General features: G+C 49.2%; 1 protein-coding gene across 6 annotated transcripts in view; it reads left to right on the top strand.

The window, feature by feature from the left end:
* Nucleotides 1-22,963, top strand: part of CHST11 (carbohydrate sulfotransferase 11) — a 259,731-nt gene that overhangs the window by 80,971 nt on the left and 155,797 nt on the right. The gene's annotated exons all lie outside the window — the stretch shown is intronic.

Raw genomic sequence — 22,963 nt, 5'->3', positions numbered from 1 at the left:
CCTGGGATCATGACCCGAGCTCAACCGACTGGGCCACCCAGGTGCCCCCAGACTGTGTTTTGAAATGAGGACTCCCCTCCGCTAGGAGAAATGCCTGGAAGAGCTGAGACAGTGAAGAGGCCATAATAACTCAGCAGGCGGCATAGTGCACACCGGGAATCAGAGTTGATCCCTCCCTGACCCCTTCGGACTCTTTGGGAAACCGAATTAGAAGGTACCCCCTCAGCAGTTCTGAGCCGATACCCAAGGGAACATTGGTGGAAGTCCCAGTTCCTTCGGGCTTTTCTTAGCTAGAACTTGCAGCCCACAGCAGAGGGGCAGGGCTTGTTCTTTGTTATTTGTTGTGTTCTTTCCTGGGTCAGCTGGCATCATCCGACTTGGTCTGTCCTTTGGTGTTAGAAAGTCAGACGTCCTTTAAGTTAGAGATCAAGATCTGGAGGGTCGGTCACTAGCCAAATATTTTGATCTTTCTTTAAGCAGAATGGAAAAGACATTGTACTTTTACTCTGCTGTGAGCATTGCCTGGTTCTTCTAAGGCAGGATTGGCAGACTTTTTCTTAAAGGGCCAAGTAGGAAACATCTTAGGGCTTTGGGGGGCCATATGCTGTCAGTTGTAGAGCAAATGCATCCACAGGTGAAAAGTGCATGAATGGGTGTGGCTGTCTTCCAGTCAAACTGTTCACAAAAGCAGGCGGTGGGGAGGATTGGGCCCGTAGGCCTTTGTTTGCCAGTCGCTGTCATAAGGGGTCAGAAATGGAATAGAAACCTCTTGCTTGCCAACGTGGGTGATAATGCATAGCATTGTTATGCTACCAGAACTTTCCCCACCTGAAATTAGAGTAGGGAGCAAAAGGGGGACATCAGACCCCCTCATCGCATTGGTGGTGATGTGGGGTGAATATGCAGGGGGGAATCAAAGGATGAAGGAGGCAGAGAATGTCTTCGGGCCACTTTAATGACGTCACTGCTCTTGCCTGGATAGTGCAGCCCCTGGAGCTCCTATCGACATGGTGTTGGCATGACCTGTGTTGGCTGGCTGGCCGGCCACAGGTTAACTACGAACCCCCGCCCCCGGACTTTGCTAAAGCTTTCCTTCTGTTATTTCCTTCATCCTTCTAATAGTCCGGATAAAGAGGAAAATAGGTGAGTGCCGACAACCCCCATTTGAGAGCTATGACAGCTTAGTTTTCAGCAATTTTCAGGCTTTGGCCTTATTTCAAAGGCGACCTACTCTACTACCTTGAAGTGAGGGTTGGGATTCACTAGCATTTCCTCCCAGACTACAAGAGCTCTCTTAAGAAAGGAAAACAGTTCCTGGTTTTACAAATGTGATTTCCCGACAGACTTTGAGGGGCAAAGAGTAACGCGCAATTGCATGCTGCGCCAAGGTATTGTCACATTGAGACCCAGAGGAGGGGCGGGGTCAGACCGACACCTCCTAGACCCACATGTAGGTGTGAACCTCTCCAAAGGCTGACAGTGGGATTCCACGGGGCTGGGAGGAGGGAGGACACCTATCTAGTGTCTACTTGCTTTTGTAAGCATGTGCTGGTTGTAGATTGCTAGAAGTCGTTCGGCCCCATGCCACGAAAGCCTTGCTCGTGTTCCTGGAATTACCCACTTTCAGTCCCTTTGAGGTCTTGCAGGAAGAAGGGACATGACTCACCCCTCCTTTCCTGGCCTGCGCTCTGCCAACATAACCTCGCTGGGCACCCTGTCTAAGGGAAGGCTGGATTTACATATTTTGTTAATTACAGCTGTCAGATTCCTCCAGGTGATTTCACAACAAGTGTGAAGGGTATTTTTAGCTAAGCTGTGTGGGTTTGATAGCCATTTGGGGACCAGTTATGGAATCCCAGCTCTGTGTGAGGCTAGTGGGGGGGGCAGAGTGGAGGCAGATCGGGGCTGTGAAAGACTCAATGTGGAACAGCTGTTGGGTGATTTGACCCTGAAGTGGGCTGGTGGTCCACTCTCACGTTGTGGGACAGTCGTCAGTCAGCCTGCTTTACAGGGTGTGAAATTGACACCCTGCCCCCTGCCAGGGATGGGGAGGCTGTCTGGGTGCTGGGAGGGGTGCAGTTGAAGGTGGAAATTTGAAAGCAGGGATTTCGTTCATTCATTCATTTGACAAGCATTTTTCGAGTGCTGTAGACCAGTTTCTCGAACTTCCAGGTGTATACGAATCAGCAGGTAATCTCATTAAAATGCAGAACCAGATTGAGTGGGGCTGGGGCTGGGCTGAGATTCTGCATTTCTGAAAAGCTCCTGATTGATGCCAATGCTGGTGGTCCAGGGACCATACCCTGGCTCACCAGGCCTAAGACTAGATGCCGTTTTGGTGAGACAAGATTTGAACACTGAGGGGCACCTGGGTGGCTCAGTCGTTAAGTGTCTGCCTTTGGCTCAGGTCATAATCCCAGGGTCCTGGGATCGAGCCTCGAATCAGTCTCCCTGCTCGGCGGGAAGCCTGCTTCTCCCTCTCCCACTCCCCCGCTTGTGTTCCCTCTCTCGCTGTCTCTCTTTCTCTGTCAAATAAATAAAAAAACTTAAAAAAAAAAAAAAGATGTGAACACTGAGTTTGTAAAAAAAAAGATGTGAACACTGAGTTTGTCCCTGCCCCAGGGCCTTCCTGTCCCATCTGCCCCGTGCTTCCCCTGGGTCTTTGTTTGGCTGTCTTCTTCTTTTTCGGGGCTCAGCTACAGTGTTTGTTCATTCAATGTTGTGTTAGGCACATAGTGTTCAGTGTCATCATGGGGCTGTCTCAGGTTCCCAGCCAATGTGTTTTGTTCATGCTAAGCATTTGGGGTAGGAAACTCCAATCCCAGCCACGTTAGGGATGTAGGTCATAATCAAGGTTCTGCTCACCTTGCGGCTTACTCTCGGGAGGAGGGTAAGGAAGCTGTTCCTTTGATATCACTATATTAGGGTCATTGTCTCTCTCTTTTAGGGGACCCCATGGAAAGGAGTATCTGTGGAAGAATGGGGAGTGAAGATTAGTAGGGTAAGGAGGACTTGACCCCTAGGAGAGGGAAATACATTTCTGTAATAGGGTTTTCACTTTTTAGACTTAAGGGTTGAATTCCACTAATCTGGAATGACCCAGAAAGAAATCTTTTGCTCACTTTCTAGACTGGTGGAACACACCTCTCCCTTGTCCTCCTTCCCTCTCACTTCCTGTCTTCCTCTCTGCATATTTTGAAGTTTTATCGACGATGCTGTCCTTTGTCAGAGTGACAGCTGATCCTAGTTTTGGAATTAACTGCCACTAGCCAGCTGTGGGACCTTGGACAAGTCACCCAGCCACCTGGAGCTCAGGTGTGGAGGCGGAGGTCGGGCCCCACAATGTCTAAGCCCCTCAGGACTATGCCTGGAAGGCTGGGTTCTATCTGACTACTGTGTCCGGAAGCATTAAAATTCATTGTCTTCCTTGGAGCCAACTCTCGCTCCATTAAACAGCTTGTCCCTGAGGCAGATGGAGCTGGCGAGGGGCCTGGCTTTAAAAGCAACAGGTTGGGGGCTAGCAGGCACACAAAGGAGGTCTCTGGGGAGGTCCAATCTCCCTGCTGCTCTCTGGGCAGGGGGAGCCTGCTGGGCAGAAAGAAGCCCTGCCCCAGGGAGAAGGGATTACTGGGACCCAGAGGGGGAAGGCAGATCCTGGAACACTTGGCAGGGGTGGCTCCACTCATTGGGATCTTAGAGGTGCAGTGTGTGGAGGACATTCCTGGGATGAGCCTTGGAAGGACAAGAAAGACCTCCCAGAAAGAGGAGTCATAGTAATAGGAGCGATGCTTATTTATCTTCTATTCTATGCAAATTAGTTAAGTGTATTATCCATATTACTCAAGATAGCATGGTGCCCCATTTTACAGAGGGGGAAACCAAGGCTCACAGACCTCAAGGATCCTATTCCAGGTGACTCAGCCGGGAAGCACCGGAGCTAAGATTAGAAGCCAGGGTCACTTCCAAAGCCTCTCTTTTCCATCGCTCCAGCGGAGAGATTATATGACAGCTAGAAGGAAGGTTCTCCAGGGTCCTAGAGTTCGGGTGTTGGGAAGGTTAGTTTCCTAGGGCTGCCGGAACAGATTTCCACAAACTAGATGGCTTGACACAACAGAAATTTATTCTGTCACAGTTCTGGAGGCTAGAAGTCTGAAATCGAGGGTCCATTACTTCTGGAGGCTCTAGGGGAGAATCTTTCCACTACCTCTTTCCTAGTTTCTGCCAATTGCTGGCAATCCTTGGCATTCCTTGGCTCGTAGATGCATCCCTCCAATCTCTGCCTCTGTCTTCACGTGACATTCTCCCTGTGTGTTCCATCTTCTCGGAATGTCTTGCATCCAGATTTCTCTCTTATAAGAATGCCAGTCAAGGGATTAGGGCCCACCCTACTCCTGTATGACCTCCTCTGAACTTGATTACATTTGTCAAGACCTTCTTTCCGAATAAGGTCACGTTAATGGGCCCCCAGCAGTTAGGACTTGAACGTATCTTCTTGGGGAACGCAAGCTCGCCCACAATAGGGGAGACAGCTGTAAGGCAGGAGTGGGCAGAGAGGGGGGTGGGGCTCATGCACAGCAGAGACCCCTGAGGCTGGACTAGCCAGCTCATGGAAGGCTTACGGCTCTGCTGAGGACTTTGGACTCGGTCCCAGACTAGGAGTGGGGGGCTGTTGAAGGATCTGAAGTGGGGATGTGGGTGATCAGGCCGGCATGGCGAGCATTGGGAGGAGGAGGATTTATAGGGATAAGATGGTCGAGGGGGCAGAGCTCAACTTTGAAGGAAGCTCGCTGAGGAAGCAATGTTCTCTGAGTGAACTGAAGCAGCCAGTAGGGAGGCAGGGTGGACCTTTCCCTAGAAGGAGCAGTGAGCACGGTGGGAGGAAAGCCGTGTGAGAGGGACATGGAAGCCAGGTCACTCCGCCTCATGGACGTTGGGTTTGTCTCCCAGAGAACGTGGGAACTGGACTGCTTGATCTCAAAACTTCCTGCTGGCTCTCACATTGCAGGTTTTCTGTGGTTCCAAGCCAGCACAGGCTGTGGCAGTCAGAGAAGGCTCCATGGGGGAGGTGGCATCGACTTGGGGGGCGGGGGACAGGTGGAGGGGCAAGAGAGTAGGGAGGGTGTTTTGGGGGTGGGACCGCCTGTGCACAGGCCCAGAGCTGGCTCCACACGCACTTGCATCTGAAGCCAGGGAAGGACCAGCATCGACGTGCCGAGAGAACTTTCCCCGGCAGCGGCAGCCGCGGCTCCTATCCTGTCACGGGGATGTGCAATTACTGTCCCTCATCAATATTTCAGTCTCCCTCCGCCTTTTAGTCTTTCTCAGCAGCCTCAGTAAATAAAGGGAAGGACTGACATGTTGCAGCTGGTGGGCCTGCCAGACTGGGGCCACCAGGACTCCTGAAGCCTTTGCATCTGAGCGAGGCTTCAGGAACCAAAACACCCAATCCCTCCACCTGCAAATTGGGGGCTGTCATGCCCATCCCTCTCTGCCACCATTCCCTTCCCAAAGTATGTAAAATTAATCCCATTGTGCTGTCATCCTTTCTTTACACAGAAACTCTTCATTCCGAGTCCTCAGGCACCAGGAGCATCTCTAACAGAGACTTTTCAGAAATTGTTCTAAGTGGTTGCCGGAGGTGGGGTGGGGGGTGTGCGCAATGCGGGAAAGTGGTTAAAAGGTGCAGACTTGCAGATAAAAAACAAGTCTTGGGCATCTCACGCACAACATGGCGACTATAGTTAATAATACTGTATTGTGGATTTGGAAGTTGCTAAGAGAGTAGATCCTAAAAGTTCTCATCACAAGAAAAAAGACTTGTAGCTCTTTGTGGTGATGGATGTTAACCAGACTTTTTTTTTTTTTTTTAAGATTTTATTTCAGTATTTGACAGAGAGAGAGCACAAGTAGGCAGAGCGGCAAGCAGAGGGAGAGGGAGAAGCAGACTCCCCGCTGAGCAGGGAGCCCGATGTGGGGCTCGATCCCAGGACCCCGGGATCATGACCTGAGACAAAGGCAGACGTTTAACCGACTGAGCCCCCCAGGCACTCCGGATGTTAACCAGACTTATTGTGGTGCTCATTTCACTACATCTACAAATACTGAGTCCTTATGTTGTATGACTGAAACTAACATAATGTTGTATGTCAATTACATCTCAATTTAAAAATGGAAAAAATATTTTTTAATGGTTTTAAGCTTCTATGTGGGTTCTGACTGCTCCCTGAGCAGAAGAGTCACATACCCAGCATAAAGAAATGATGCGATTAAGTTCTCCATCTGGTGTCAGTGTGGAACCCTTATCTCCCGCAGGGCAGGGCTTGTGGTTCCTCAGTGTCAAGTAGTAGGGTGGGGGTGGGGCAGCGCTCCCTCTTCTGTGCTTCCAGAACACCGTGAGTATTCTCTCTTCCAACACTGTTGGCCTTGGCTACCTCTGTAGGCATCTCCCTCTCTCAGCTGTGAACTCACAGCTAGGAACATTATCTTGGCTTGTTGGTTTGTTTTTAAATCTCTGTGTTTTCAGAGCCTTGCACAGTACTTGGCCCATAGTAAGTGTTGAACAAATTAATTTATTCACTTATTTTTCCGATACTTATTGAGTACTCACTATGTGCTAGGCTCTGTTCCAGACGCTAGAGATACAGCTATGAACTAAACAGAGCCCTTGCTTTCATGGGACTTCCATTCTGATGGGACAGATTGTCAGTAAATAAACACATGCCTGGGAAAAACATGATTTTGGGTAATGAAGAAAACGATTAAACCAAGGTTAGGGAACAAAGATTGGGAAAGCAATTTTGGAAGGGATGGTTGAGGAAGGCTTCCCTGAAGAAGAGACTTTTTAGCAGACACTTAAGGGATGTGAAGGGATAAGCCATGTGAAGTCCTAAGGGCCACCAAGGATAAAGGCCCAGAAGTAGGAATAAGCTTGGCATGTTAGAGGAATGATATGTCGAGGATGGAGTGGGAGAGGCAGGCAAGGGGTAGTTGTCAAGCAGAGTCTTAAAGGTCAAGATTGGGTGTTTAATGGTTTATAATCCAGGTTAGCAATGATCTGGATGCACATCAAGGCCCTATAGAAAACTGAACTACTATTGGAAAAAGAGGGCAGTTGTATTAATGTTGTTTTACTCAACTCTGCAATTTATCCACTGTTCATACAAAGAAAGGCATAGCTGTTAGAGTTAATCTAGGAATTCAACATGGTGGAGCAATTGTTGAGCCATTGGTGGGGCCTATGGTGCCTTCTGTGAATTCTGCCTTGTGTGGGGTGAATTAAAACTTAAACGAGGATCAGTACCAAGAATGCATCTTGAAATAGGGGTTGGTTGGGATGCCTCAGCAGGCAACACCAGTAATTTATGGTGCTTTATAGTTGGGTAACAGAAGAGACACCAGACTTGAATTTAGAGGAAAGTAAGGATTTTAGTTCCAGTTCTCCCACTTATTGAGTGATCTTGGATGAGTTATTTAACCTCTACAAGCTTAGTTTCTGCAGCTGGTGTCCTCGTTCTGCCACTCCATAATGAACAAGGAAACCTTTCATAAACTGTCACCACTATTCTAAAGGAAGGTGTTGACCCTTTATTGTAATTTTTCTATTAGATTGTGAGTTCCCTGAAGTCAGGGGCCACAGTTTATACATCCTGTGTCTCTCAGACTTAGCCGAATGCCAGGGTACTAGGAGGCACTCTTTGAATTTTTTGCGAATTGAATTCTGCTGTGGTCAGCCGTGTTCCTTGGGGGCAGAGCCTGGAATAGAAGTATCCTATAACCTGGAAAAAGACTCCTAGAATTGGAGCTGAGACACCTTGGGGCTCTGTGGCTTCATACAGATCACTTAGCTTCTCTGTGGTCCTTTCCCCCATCTATGAGCTGAGCAAGAGAATTTTACCAACCTCACCTGGTACTTGGGAGGTTTGGATGAGAAAACGCGAGTGTATTAGGTTACACGTTTGATTGCTGTTACTGGTTTCCCAAATAACAGTGGCTCACAAAAGATGGAGGTTCATCTCTCGCAACAGCCCTGCTGTGGGCTACTGTGGTAGCTTCAGGGTGTCCGAGGCCTAGATTCCTTCTTTGTTGTTGCTCCGCAGCCCCTAGAGTGCTAACCTTATCTATGTGGTCCAAGATGGCTCTCCACATGCCATTGGCTGGAACTGGGTCGTGTGACCCACGCCTGCAAGGGAAGGCGAGAACTCTGGTCTTTCTTGTAGATGCCCGAGTACCCTAATTTATTTCTAATCCTGTGGAAGAAAGTGAGATCAGATCTTGGGGGGGGGACAAGTCAAGTCTCTGCCACGGCACAATGAAAGACTTCTAAACCTTGAAATAGAAATGATTCACAGGTCAGTAGCAGCTTGAATTAGAAATGATTTTACTGTGCTGGAATCTGACAGAAACAATGCCCCAAATTTTCTGTTTTCTTGTTGTTAAATGTTTGCTTGGTGCCAGACGCAATTTCTAATTAATCCTCATAGTAGTCTTATGAGGTATGTCCCATTTTAAGGCCCATTTTTGAGATGGGGAGACTGAGGCTGAGGTCACAGGAGGATTTGAACTCGCATCTGCGGGACTCTAGAGCATGTACTCTCAGTACCTCATGCCACTCGGTCTCTGGTGCTTCTTCTCCCCTCCCTGCTCGGAGCCTCATTTCCAGGAAGTCTGTTGATACGGAGCATGGCCCTGGGGGTATTCCTGGCAGTCCTCTGTGTTGTCATCTACACAGAATGGAATCCATTGGCAGCGAGCAACGGGCATGGGCTTTGCAGGGTGGCCCCTTGGGTGGCTTGAGAGGGACACCAGTTGTGGGGTTGGGGGGGGAGGCAGAGTGGGCGGGACGAGGAGAACTGGCTTCAGGTGGATGGATGTCATTTGGAAGTAACAAATCAGCATGGGATTCAGGCTCCGAATCCCTTGGGGTCGCCTGCAGCGCTGTAAAAACGGGAGAATGAGGCCATCTTCCCCCTGCTCCTCGGTCATTCTGACAAGAGGCGGTGCAGGATCCACAAAGGGGCCAGAGCCTTCTCTTGGCCTGTCTGGGTCTGCCTCCAGAGCAAAGCTTTAAGAGTCTGCTCTGGCTGAAGCAACTGTGTTTTCTTATGATTTGGCAAGTTGGTCACGTTTAGTGTGTTCAGAATTCAGATACATTTGCATATTTCTCAATGATATCAAATTAATTGTGAAAGTTTACTGTGTCCTGGTTTAGTTGTAGAATTTTAGAGCTCAAGGGGACTTTGGGCATTATTTAGTCCAAGCTTTATCTCACGGAGGAAGATGCTAGAAGACCGGAGAGGTTACCTGGCCTACCCAGGGTCACACAGCTAAGTCGTGTCAGGGCTCCATCTTTGGACATCCTGCTTGAGCATGAGGAGGGACATTGCTTTGTGAATTCTCGCACCTCCATTAGAAGAGAAATGATAACTCATGGTGGTTGAACATTTGTCTGCTTCCTGGCACCTTCTTGAAGTGCAGCATGGGCTCAGGAGGCATTTCTAGCTCTCTACTGTGTATTTGCTTAACAGTTTGGTGCCTCAGTTTCCCCATCTGTAAAATGGCCACGATAGTAAGAGAACCCACCTTGTAGAGGGTGGCTGTGTAGTTTAAATGGGTTGATAGCATTTATTTAGACCACATCTAGCATGAACTAGACACTCAAAGCGTTAGTTACTATCTCTTCCATTATAACCCTTTTCCCACTCCCTCATGGGACTGTGTGCTTCTAAAAAAGCCCAGGGGTCTTTGTCTTTCTGCGGCATTTGTAGTCCCCAAGTCACATCACAAGCTTAAAAGCCTCTTTCCGTGCACCTTGATTATCTCCATTGCTTTATGCACGTATTATTCACTAGTAATACTCTCTTCTTCCACACGTTTAATTCCAGCTTGTTCCACCACCCAGAACTTGACTTTCTCCGTGATTAATCGGCCACAAAGAAGCCCACCTGGCTTAGGCTCTGTGTGGCCCAGTGAAAATGGTGTTCTGGTTCTGGATCTGGTGGCAGTGCTGCAGATGTTTGTTCTTGGTGGGTGTTGGCACGTGGGAAGGGGGCTCTCTGGTGGCTGTGTTGCGTTGGGGGTCAAGAAGGACACAGGGTAGGCTCTGCCAGACCCTGGGGCGTGCAGGGGGCGGGTGAATGTAGCTTGTGGGGTTCTCTCAAATGGGCGCCTGGTTGCCCGATGCAGGAGGGATTTTGGGAGTAAGTGGAGTAAGTTCTCAGAACAGTCATCTGAGATCCAACTACGTGGAGACACTGAGGCGGCATTGAAGGCGAGGCTGACTTAGACAAGAAGAAGGTGTCCCATCTTCCAGGAATGCTGTCCAGCGGGACCAGATCTCCCTCCAGCCTCCCCTCTTTCCTGGAGCTCCAACGAGTAGCACACCTCAATGCAGGCTCGGCCTGGTTCCCCTGGGGAGCCTCCTCTGTGTGTCCTCATGGTTCAGCCGACACAGTGTTTCCCTTTGCAGATTGGCCCATCTGGGGTGTTAACACCTAACATCCCAGCACTCAGCCACCCTGTGGCTCCCGATCTGGTACAGTGCCTGGAGCCACATGTGAAATAAATATACCTTGAAGGAAGGAGTGAACAGTGTGTTGCTTTGGCCAAGTCACTGACTCTCCCAGTGCCTCAGTTTCTTATCTATAAAATAGAGGCAATAGTACTTAGTTCCTAGTGTTGTTGAGGGGATTCAGCGAGATAATACCTCAGAAGTCGGAATCACAGTGCCCAGTGAATAGCAGGTGTGCAAAAGATTTAACTTATTTTTATGATGTTGTTCCTGTCACCCCTGACTGCTCAAGCCTTTTGGGTTAAGCCCCATCAAATCTTACCCATTTTCTCTCCAAGTCTGCCTAAGGATGGGACTGTGCAGGATGGGAATCAGTTATCCCTTTGCCAATGTATTATTTTCCCCCCAATAAGATGTTTGTCTTTCACCCCTGGAGGGCCTCTGATGGTGGGGACTTGGGCTTCCTGGTGGCAAGTAGCGGCAGTGGTCAGAACCAGCTGTGGATGCCTCTGAGCTCCCATCCTGGAAGGGACTCTACAGACTGCCCTGTACAGCCCCTAATTTTTGGGACTTCAGTAAATTACCTACTGCGTGTTGCCTGTGGCTCAGAACGCAAGACTCCCTGCCACCAGCATCGGAGGGATCTGCAGGCAGCAGGGACTGGGGTGGGGAGGCAGAGTGAATGCGGGAGGATGTCACGGCCCAGGGGAATGGCTAATGAAGGTGCTCTACAGTTGGTGATTTGTGGTTCTTCCCGGCAGTCCCTTAAGGTTGGGCAGCTCCCCAGGTGATCTCTGAGAGACCAAGGAGCACAGCATATCATTCTCTCCTTGAGCAGCAGTAGCCCATCTCCCAGCTGTGCAATTTGCGGGGGGGAGGCTGGGGATGGGAATGGTTGCCGACAAGTCCAGATAGAAACAGCTAGACCCGTGTGGACCGAGTTTCTTGGAGGAGTGGGATGGGCAGCGTGGAGACCACATTCTTGTTTGCTTGTGCCTCTTCTTTTGACTTCACTGTCTAGGGCCTGTCCACATTCCAGATCCTCCAACCCTGCCCCACCCCGCCTACCATGGTCTGTCCAGTTGGCATTGCTGCAACATGGGAAGAACAGGACTTGGGGGCACCTGGGTGGCTCAGTGGGTTAAGCGTCTGACTATTGGTTTCAGCTTAGGTCATGATCTCAGGGTCCTGGGATCGAGCACCATGTTGGGCTCCACGCTCAGTGGGGAGTCTGTTTGAGATTCTCTCTCTCTCTCAAATAAATAAATCTAAAAAAGAAAGAAAAAACAGGGCTCAGAAGCCATTCACTGTTTCTGTGACCTTCCTGTGACATTAATGTCATGACTCTGAGCCTGAATGTCACTGCTGTAATGGGAATCTAGAATGTTCTCACAGACAGGTCTTGAGGCTTGGTGGTCCTCATAAACCACTCCTTTCTTGGTTCCCTCTCCTAAGCACTATCTTAAATTCCACAGAAGTCATTATTTCACTTGTGTAAAATTCTCCTTTCTCTTTTCCTTTTTAAGTTGCGTTGAGGGGAGTCTGTCTATAAAGTGAAAGCCTCATGTCATGGAAATGATTTTAGACTCTGACAGAAGTTATAGTGACTCAACGGGTCTGCCAAATTTCTGGGGATCCATTTCTCTGTCCCCAACCCCCCTGCCCCACCGAGGAGAGCCCTCGTATCCTGGGGCCTGTTGCATGGGCATGCGGGGAGCTTATGGGACTGGGTTCAGTGGGGTTCTTCTCAACACAAACAGCGTTTTTTTCTCTAATTGCCACAAAAAGCCTGCTTTGGGAGGCAGCTGGGCTCACCTCTGTGCCACTGGGGCTGCAAAGGGACAGCTTTGAACCCATGAGTGTGGCCTTTATATAATTCAGTGCTCAGAATGTTTGAACTAATAGGCCTTTAGAGATTTTCAAATACCCCTACCCTGTTTGGGACTCAGATGATTATTCAGGATCTGAGAACTGTCAGGGGGGTCCTTTGGGCTGATCCAGAAACCAGCAAACATACCTCCCACCTCTCCTGAGTGTGACCCCTCAGACATCACCAGTGGGCCCCAGTACCTTTCTCTGTGCTGAACCAGAATGGAGTCTTAGAATCCGTGCCCCACGGTACCCCAAGCTTGAGAAACCCTATACCTTTGCAGTTACAGAACTGAGACCCCAAGTCTTAAGTATCCAGCTCAAGGCAGCTCTTCTCATTAGGTGGGCTAAACATACATGTACACATGTAAACACACACATGTATGCTCTCACACACGTATACACACAGGTTCCTATATGTATATTAACTTTTCTTCTCATGCCTTTAAATCTGAGGTTCTCCATCAGGACCAATTCTCCAGAGACAAAATTTGCTACTATCTCTGAAGAATAAAGTGTACTATCACGCTGATAAGAGATTGTAGCCACTTAAGCCAGTCACATTAAAGCTGCAGGAGCCTTTGGGAAACTGAGGCACATGGGTCAGACTGGTCAAGTCACATGGAACAGGCAAAATGTACCCAATATTGAGGGTGACCGACAAGCTGGGACATTTTTAGGTAGGCAGGGAAGTGCAATTACAGAATCCCTTGGAGATTCAATCAGATCTGGCAGAAAATCCAGTCCTTTCTTAGAAGGCAGAGAAAGGTTTATTTTCAGTGATTGGCTTCTCTTGGGATAGAAAGGTGTTCCCTGGGTGTGCAGGGCAGGTCACCACTCCTCCTTCCCTGCCTCCTTTTCCGTTTTCTTGTATTCTTCAAGACCTAGCTCCCTCCTGCAGGAAGCTCTCCCTCTGCGGAGTGCCCCCAGCACCTCTCTTCTAGTTCAACTCCTGTTGAAATATATTGTCTTATGTTGTGTCGTTCTGTCCCCAGTGAGACGTGTCCAAGCTCTCCTTGGGTCCCTCCTAGAGGTGTTGAGCGGGGTTCCGGTCTGCATGGGGCTTCACCAGGAGCCGGGTGGAAGGTGTAGAGGCTTCTCAGGGCAGGTCACCATGGGGAAGGACCAGTCTGTCTGTTGTCTTTCCACACCAGGATTCAGAGGGGTGGGCTGGATGCCCAGGCTGCTCTTTGGGGCTGGGGTCTCCTTGCCTTTCCGCCTTGCGGATGCTTGGGTGCTTTGACTAGGGGAGGAGCCATGCTCTCTGTCTCTGTGGCTTGCTGGTGCTCCACTGACCGTCGCCATGGGACAGCCAGAGGAACCCCACTATATGTGCATCAGTCCTTCTGTCTGTCCCCTTAGCTCTCAGCCCTGCCACAGGCTGGGGACAGAGGGGACTAGAACAGCAAGCCGGGCCGGTTGTAATTCTGCTTGCTACACCTTCCCTGATGAGCTATAAGTCAGCAACTTTGAACAGATCAAGGATGGGGCAAGAGTGGCCCGTGGCTGGCTACCTAGTTGCTTCCCAGCACTTCAAATGTCATCTTGACATTTGATGAATGTTCCCGTGGTGGGAATTGGTGATGGGACCTCCCCTAGAGATACAACGATAGCAGCAAACTGCTGCTTTGCTCTTACTTTCTATGTGTTTCACATTTGTTAACTCACTTAAGGCTGAAGGCAGTATGAGCTCCATTTTACAGATAAACTAACTGAATCTCAGAGAGGTTAAGTAACTTGCCCAAGGTCACACAGGAAGTAAGAGGCAGAGCTGGGTGTCAGTCTCAGTCTCAGGCAGTCTCAGGCAATGGGGTTTTATAGTTTGTGTTCTTAACCAGTACTCTATACTGCCTTTCTTCTTCTAAAATAAAAGTTGAAATCCACCCTTGGAGATCTTTAAAATGAAAGTGGGTCAGTAGATCTTTAAGGCGGTGCTGTGTTATGTATGTAGCTACATTTATTAAGTATTTCCTTAATAAGTACTTACAAGGGTACCACACACTCTTTTAAGTGCTCTTAGAAAGCTCCTTCATCCCCACAACAGCCCCGAGAAGGAAGCATTACTATTATTCCCACACAGATGAAGAAACTGAGGGGATGGGAGGCTCAGTAACCATGGTCCCAGTGACAGGGCTGGGACTGGAACCCACTAGTCTGGTTCCATATTCCACACACGTAAATAAAACTACTAGTTTATAAATCTAAACACAACGAACTTGTCTACTTGGTTATTCTGGGGGGGAGAAATTCTAGGGATAGAGACCCTCCTGGAGTTACCTCATTAGAGAGTAGAGTTCAATTCATGGGGCTCCTGAGGGTTTCAGAATGTTTTATATGCTGAATGAAAGACAAGGGCAAAGACAACCTGTTGAATTTCTTTCAAGGAACAGTCATCAGGGTTTGTGGACAGTACCCTCACAGACTGGTCTCCCTGACATTCTCAGTTTTCCATCTTGAGCAGTTAGCTTTAAAACTGAGAGAAGAGCTCAAAGGCTGTCTGATTCCATTTCTTCCTGACACAGAGCTCCAAGTGGAACACAGCCTGGGCTGTTGGGTCACAGCAGATGTACTGGATTGATTGGAAATTGAACTCTCATGCCTGGGATCAGCAGATCATGAAATGGGGAGATGATCCATCCACCTGCCGCAGCTCCTGGGGCCGCGAGCACTGAAGGGGATGGCGGGGCAGGTATGCCCTGTGCTGGGAGCCCCCGGTGCCCAGCTTTCTCTGCCCAGGTCCAGCGCTCAGTGCTGCACTCTTGGTTCTGTTTCATAATCTCGTTTTACAGTTGGCGGAAAGGACGAGGTTGCGAAAGAAACTCTCTTTGCAGGCAGCGCTTGGCCATCTGAGCAGCCCCACTCCACATTCTGCCAAATTGCTAAACTCAGCAACGGTTAATGGCCTTGACGTATCTGACGGCCTACAGAACTGACACACCCTGAGTTTGCTCCCCCCGGTGGTGTCAGAGGAGTAGAAATGAGCATCTGTGCGCGAGGCTGTGCTCCAGCCCGTTGGGGAGGATCTCACTTGAATCCGTGGCTCCCTCCCATCCCCCCACATGGCTGCTTTCCACCCCCCCGCCCCCCACACACCCCAGCACCGCTCATAGAGGGTTAAGTTTCACAAGAGTCCAGCGGAGGTGCCTCTTTCTCTCCTTCACCCACACCCTGTTTATTCCTCTCGCCATCACTGTCTGTTGTTCTTGTTGTCTAAGAGAAAGTTGACTCATTTTTAACATTCAACAAGCTTTCTCCCTCCCACTAGTCGGTGTGTGAGCAGCTGGGGATTTTTTTACCATCTGTGAACCCTCCACACTCCCAGCAAAGTCTCTTCCTGCCTTTGCAGCGCTGTGCAGCCGACCCGAAGCCACATGCCTTCTCTGTGTCTCATCCACACTCTCTTTCACAGTGGGAATCAAGATGGCTGGTGATATGCATGGGAGCACCTCAGAGAGAAGCCCACTTCTTTCCTTCCTTTCAGAAAAATGTGCCGGGCATTCAATGTTAAGGATAGAGACTGGCAATGCGTGGGTCCTTGCCCTTAAGGAGGTCACGCAATTAGGGGGAAAGGCGACAGTGTGGATGTTACTGATGGCCACTGTGTGTTCAGGGCTCAGGCACTGCCCTGGGCACTGTGTCCCCCCATGCCCCCCCCCAATGACCTTATCTCATCTGTGAGCAACACCCTGTGAGCTTAGGATGTTATCTTCCATTCATTTGAGGGATGAGAGAATGGCAGGGAGGAAAGCATCAGACCCAGCCACTCGGTGGACTAAAAGGGGCAGCTATGAAAAGGACTCCAGGACCACGAGCATAACGTGGGATGAGCCCGGGGTGCCTGGGTTCCATGTTCCCCCAAAGTGGGTTCAGTCAGCAAGTATTTTCTGAGCATCTGCTATGGGCCAGACACTGTTGTCACAGTGAGGAGGACAGGGGGACCCATGAGCTTAACGCTTAAGCAGAGGGGGCTGGTGCTCTGAGGAAAACCACACAGGATAATGGGGTAAAGGGGTGCTGGAGAAAGCCTCCTTCAGGCAGGGACGCTTGAGCTACAGCCCGAGTAAAATGTGCGTGAAGAGGGTCTCATGGTTGAGGCAACTGAGAAAGCAAAGAAAGTTCTGTAAGTGGGAATAGCTTGACGATGGGAAGGAATAGAAAGTCCTGGATGTGTCCTGAGATCTGTGAGTCGCTCTGTGTGGCATTCAGTGGGGTGAGGTGGAGCACAGTCTGCAGGCCTTCCTGTCTGAGCACCCAGCCACCATGTGGCTGAGGGAGTCTGCTCTGTAAGCAGCAGGGTTGGGGCCCCTTCTTCGTCAGAAGGCCCCCTTGTCCTTCCCTCCTTCAGCAGTGCTCAATAATTATTGATGGAAGTATCCCTTGGCCTCTTGCCTAGAGAGTGGAGAGACTCACATCTGAAATAAAAAGGTTGGCTTCTCAAATTCATTCTTGTCACCTCTACACCAAAGGGCCTTGATTTGTAATCACAGGGTGGGTGGCATTGAATGCGTAGGGGGTGTGTGTGTATGTGTTTCAATAACACAAGGGTGAAAGCTGTCATCTCTTAGATTTGTTCCCTCCCAAGCATATCCACAAGCAACACGTTCATAAATACAGTAACAGTTAACGCTTCCGAAGAACTCTGTGTGTGCGTCTTGCTGGTTGAGCACTTTGTTTGCATTGCCCGTGTAGTGCAGGTGAGAACTCTGTGAATCGGATACTGTGTTTGTTCCCATTTTAAAGATGTGGAAGCTGAGGTCTAGAGAGGTGAAATGTGAAGAGCCCGTGGTCACACGGTTGGGAGAAGCAGGGCTGGAATCCCTGCTTAAGGGCCCGAGGCGGCCGCCAAGGCAGGTATCATCCGGCCCATTTTACAGAGCTGAAGTCTGAGGCTTGATGATGAAGAGGCTGTGTGCAGAGAGAGTTGGCCCTGGGATCTGGGCGTTCTGGTTCTGGCTGATGGTCCGTCTACTGGCAGTGGGAAAGACAGGAGAACAGTGCCCTGTGTGCCTTGCCCTGACTTGTTCAAGGACTCAAAGTCGGGGGCCTCCTTGAAACCGAGAAAGAGCACGGCAGTCCCTGTGGCCACATGCCTCTGGGTGTTTCCAGAGCCCCTGCAAGGGTTCGCTACCCCTTCTCATTGCTCCCGGACCCTTTCATGCACCTCAATCCCCCCAAGTCACCTAGGATGCTTTTAAAAGGGCAGACCTTTGGGTCTTGAGATAGGCTTATTGAATCAGGTTCTTGATTGGGGGGCAGGGAAGGGGGATGTCCTAGAATCTGCATCGACCTCACCCCAGGTGGTCCCGAGGAGTGGTCAGATTGGAGAACCACCCGTCCAGGCCTCAGTCCGGAGACCCGGAGAGGGATGGAAGTGGCCGTGGATTCACTCTAAGGTTCCAGGCCTGATGCTTGAACAGAGGACCGTGGTTACTTTGGCCAGGGCAGAGGCTATTACCATCAGGCCCAGACATTTTGGGGACATGCTAGAAATAGCTCACTGGCTGAGCGTTTCTATTTTGCATCAGTGTGATTAGGTATGTCTGGGGCTGCAGCCTAAACTTTTTTTGGGTATCTTTTAAAAAACATTGTGGTAAAATGCACATAACATAAAATTTATCTTTTGAAACCTTTTTTAGGTGCCCAGTTCAGTGGCATTAAGTACCTTCATATTGTTGGGCATGCAGCCCCATCTGGAGGACTTGCAGGGAGACAGGGCTCGGCCCATGTGAGGTGCTCAATACCCGCTTTCAGGGGACCGCGGAGTGGCGGGGATTATTGGGGTGATAGGTAAATCAGTACACATTGGGTAGGCATCCCCGCTCCTGACTTTCTTATGAACCAACTAACTTCGGTCTGAGATGCTGGTCAAGGAGATGCTGGTGAGCTATGTTTAACGCTCAATTTCTATTTCTGAGCCAGGCAGGATGATGAGTTCATTGTCTGGTCAATGCCAAGGGCAACTTCCCCTGCCTCCCCCAGCTACCCCAGCCGAATAGAGGATACCTCTGTGAGAAATCCCAGTTTCCCTCCTATGTGTGTGTGTTGGTAAGAGGCAACCCCCGGCCATGACTGGGACTAAAGTTTTCAGATGCGGCCGGCTCAAGACCCATCTGGTCAAGAACCAAACAAATGGGCCTTTTTATATTTAAGAGACTTTTTTTTTTTTAACTGTGTGTCAACAAAAGATCTGTGGACAATCTTGTTATACATTTCACACTGCTGACTTCATAAGTGTGAGAGTGCTTACGACCCATTTACATTTTTTGGTGCATTTGTGTTTATTTCTGTGGTTGCCCTGCTCTGAGGAGGCCTCAGGAACTGGCCTCTTCAGTGGTGGAGCGCATTGCCGGTGGGATTTTGGTGAGCCTCACGGTGGTGGAGGGGAGGCACAGTGGGCCGAGAGTCGCAGAAGTACTGAATTTTGCAGCTGGAAGGGATCTTATATAAAGTAAACCCCCTAATTAAATGGGGATAATGGGGCACCTGGGTGGCTCAGTCGTTAAGCATCTGCCTTCGGCTCAGGTCATGATCCCGGGGTCCTGGGATCGAGCCCCGCATCGGGCTCCCTGCTCAGCGGGAAGCCTGCTTCTCCCTCTCCCGCTCCCCCTGCTTGTGTTCCCTCTCTCACTGTGTCTCTCTCTGTCAAATAAATAAATAAATAAAATCTTAAAAAAAAAAAAATAAAGATGGGGATATTGAGACCCAGAAAGAGAGGGGGGTGTTACCAAGGTCACACCCTTAGTTAGGAACTCAGCCCAACCCTGGCTTCCTGGTCTCCAGCCCACCGACTTCCCCCTACAGCACACATTCCTTGTCCTCGAACTCTGGCTTCCGTCAGCTAGACGGCTTGCAGTATAATAAACCTAAAGATAAGTTTTCCTGAATTGAGAGGTCTTTCCCAATTCAAATATATACTTTGTGCCTTCTCTGTGTTTCTTTTTCTGGGTTGAGGTAGAATCAAGCTTTGCTTCTGAGCAGACCTTTCTATTTGAGTTTCTTTCCTACGATCTTGATCTTGCTGATGGTGTTTTGGAACCCCCTGCCTCTGTTCTGAGGAGAGCCCTGGGTACGTGGGCCCTCTGGCCAGGATGGCAGCACAGCTGATTGAAAGCTTTCTGGGGGCGCCTGGGTGGCTCAGTTGGTTAAGCGACTGCCTTCGGCTCAGCTCACCATCCTGGAGTCCCTGGATCGAGTCCCGCATCCGGCTCCCTGCTCGGCGGGGAGTCTGCTTCTCCCTCTGACCCTTGCCCGTCTCGTGTGCTCTCTCTCTCTCATTCTCTCTCTCTCAAATAAATAAATAAAATCTTAAAAAAAAGAAAGAAAGAAAGAAAGAAAGCTTTCTGGCTCTCAGCTTCCTGATGTGGCCTCTCCTTTCCCGGAATTCTGAAGTCTGGTCTGATAGTCCCTGTCCTTTCAGTCTGGGAAGGAATTCAGATGTAAGCTCTGGAAAGAAGTCCGTAGAGCTCTCTGTGATGGGCATTCTAGAGGAGGCAGTGGGGAGCTGGCTCTATTACTTGGAGATAGACCAGACCCCTCACATTCCTGAGTGAAAACTAGGAATGTTCTGGGCTCTTAGGACTCACCCTTGTCCCTGCTACAAAGGCAGATTAGTTAATTGGCTGAACACTGAATGTTTGTTGAGGACTTAGTTTGTGCCGCCCCGCCCCCCCAACAGGAGGTACAAGAAGGAATTTAACTCGGCCTCTGAGGTGGTGCCCAGGCACCTAGGAAGGGGCTTAGTTACGTGCCTCTGTTTCCCTGTTGTCCTTAAAGAATCCAAGAAAGAAGCTAGAGAAGAATGAGGGCGTTGCCGGCCCTTGAAGCTTAGTGAGGGCTACGTCTGTCCTGGTCACCTCCGTGCTGCCTGCACAGTGTGGATGCTCAGAGGACAGTTTCTTCAGTGCACACCACCCCCTCACCTGTTCTAAAAAAAACTTTCATACGGATGGGGCGCCTGGGTGGCTCAGTCGGTTAAGCGACTGCCTTCGGCTCAGGTCGTGATCCTGGAGTCCCGGGATCGAGTCCCGCGTCGGGCTCCCTGCTCGGCAGGGAGTCTGCTTCTCCCTCTGACCCTCCTCCCTCTCATGCTCTCTCTCTCTCATTCTCTCTCTCAAATAAATAAATAAAATCTTAAAATATATATATAAAACTTTCATACGGGAGGCAGCTATTGTGTAGAGGGAGGGAGACTGAACTCGGGTCTTACTTACCTGAGTTGGAGTCTCTGCTCCACCGCTTGGCTCTGTGCCCCTGGACAAGTCACTCATGTCCCCGAGCCACCATTTCCTCATCGATGGAATGGAGATGCGGTGATTCATCTTGTGGCCATGGGTGCATCATGTAATCTTCCTGACCTCGGATGTCTCATCTTTACGATGAGAGGCATGGGGATGCGTGTGGAGGGCCCATTGCAACAGGCAGACAGCTAAACGTTATTATCACTCCTGGGTCAGGAATGGGCGATTTTATCCCTTTATCTTAAATGCAGTTTTAAGGAGCATAAATATGTTCCAGCGTGGGTAACTTCTGATGGCCAGTATGTGGATGCATCCCCTGGGCTGCGCCCTTCGGACCCCCAGCCCCAACTCTGCTCCTGACTCTCGGCCAGCCATGCTTGAATAACTCTGCAGGCCCAACATCCCTGGAGAGAAAAGCTAAATGTTGAAGGATCCCGTTGCAGGACCCAGCTGACCAGAAGTGAGGCTTTGGATCACTTGCTGGTTCTGAATGTTCTGGCTCATCACATTTTCACCAGCATTGATAATCGAGGGGGTACTCGAGGTACACAGAACCATTATTTGCAATTGAAGTCCACAGACAATGGTCACATAAGCTCAGCCCTGAGTAACGAGTCTGTTTTATTTCTGATGGACATTTGAAGAATAAGGCCTGAACTTTGAATAAAACCATTTGCTTTTTGCTTTTGAGGCCTTTCAGTTACTTCATTAGGGGATCAAAGCCAGAAGTTATTTGTGACTTCTCCCCCATGCATTATAAGTTTGGTGGATAAAATATCTCTTGTGGTTTCTGTTAACAAGTGGGAAGATTCCAGGCTTAAGCCAGAACATAAAAGAAAATTGAAACTAAAGATTGGTTTTTGGATTTGACTAACGTTTCTAATATCGTTGAGTCACAGGAAAGCCAAAAGCTTTGACTATATATGCGCAGGCTGGTATAATAAAGTTCAGGACGTTAAAAAAAAAAAGGGTTAATTAGGTCAGTTAGGTGGGACATTATCCTGCCTGTTTCCAAATACCATGAGACTTGATTTCTTATTTTCAGTGTTATTTTATTTTACTATTTTAAAAAAAATTTTTAAATTCCAGTGTAGTTAACATACAGTGTTATATTCGTTTCAAGTGTACAATGTAGTGATTCAAACACTTCCAAACATTACTTAGTACTCATCAAGATAAGTGTACTCTTAATCCCCTTCATGTATTTCACCCTCCCCCCCCCACCTCCCCTTCAGTTGGAGTTTTAAACCCTCAGTGCCCCGCAGACATACAGATTTTGGATAAAGTAAGAGAAGGCTGGATGAATATTCAGTGTGTCAGATACGATCAGAGAATGGTAGGTAAGTATGTAACTGAGCCTTCCATCTCTATGCCAGGGCTAAAATTGGGCCCCACAAAGAGCTTCCTGGCAGCACAGAGAACCCAATTCTTTTTTTCCCTGCACGTGTTCTGTTCTGCTTCTATGATATAGCTGGCCTAGGAACCAGGAAGATTTTTGTCAAGACATAGGTGCTCAGCCCTCTGAAGCTCCCTACTTCACTTGGAAGGAAGTGAAATTTTCGTATTTCTTAGGGGGACTTGCTTGAGCAAACAACTTAGAATTTTAGGGTTCCAGCGCACTCACTGTGAAAAAGCAGGGGAAGCCTTGAGTGTTGACACTGACTGAGGTCAGAAGGAAGTGAAAGGCAAAGGTGCCTCCCCTGCTATTTCTGGTTGTCCCCGTTCTGTTCTGACTCTTCTCTCTGCCAAATCCTCACCCTTGACTTTGGACATCCAGGAAGGATTTCTCCATCAGCCTTTTCTGTATAGAACCTCTTATGAACTCATGCTTCCTGCATCCTCACCCTTCTGGACATTGGGCCTTGATCCCTGGGATGCTGACCTCCTTTACCTTCTATTGGTGGAGTAACCTCAAACTTGGTCAGTTGGCGGATCATCTGGAGGTCATGGAGATATATTAATATTTCTCAGATGTTAATACTTTTGATACCTATGTGTATCAGTCTATATATGATTTAAGCATAACTGGGTTAATGGTTTAACAAAGTTTTGTGGGAGAAAAGCTTGATAATTGGGAAAATTCTACCCTGTTTGTTTTAGATGTTGTGGCTTTTCAAACTTTGAGGAAGCTGGCTATTATTTAAGTGGCAAAACATTGGAAAGTTACTAGAAACCATTGCTCTGAAGAACCCTGGATTTCTGGCCTCAGCAAGAGCTGGGGCAGTTATGCGGAGGAGGGTTGCTTCTTATGACAAGAGGGTTTTCCTTGATACTGCTGAAGACCCAGTACCCCGGTCTGCCTGCCATTCGGGGCGCTGAGGCAAGTGTCCTCTGCCCTGCAACGGGGCTG

The sequence above is a fragment of the Mirounga angustirostris genome, unplaced genomic scaffold (assembly GCF_029215605.1).
Source record: "Mirounga angustirostris isolate CCGP_5_RB_7025 unplaced genomic scaffold, mMirAng1.0.hap1 SCAF_5, whole genome shotgun sequence".
Taxonomy (NCBI): Eukaryota; Metazoa; Chordata; class Mammalia; order Carnivora; family Phocidae; genus Mirounga; species Mirounga angustirostris.
The sequence above is the reverse complement of the archived record's forward strand: the minus strand, read 5'-3'. Positions and strand labels throughout refer to the sequence as shown.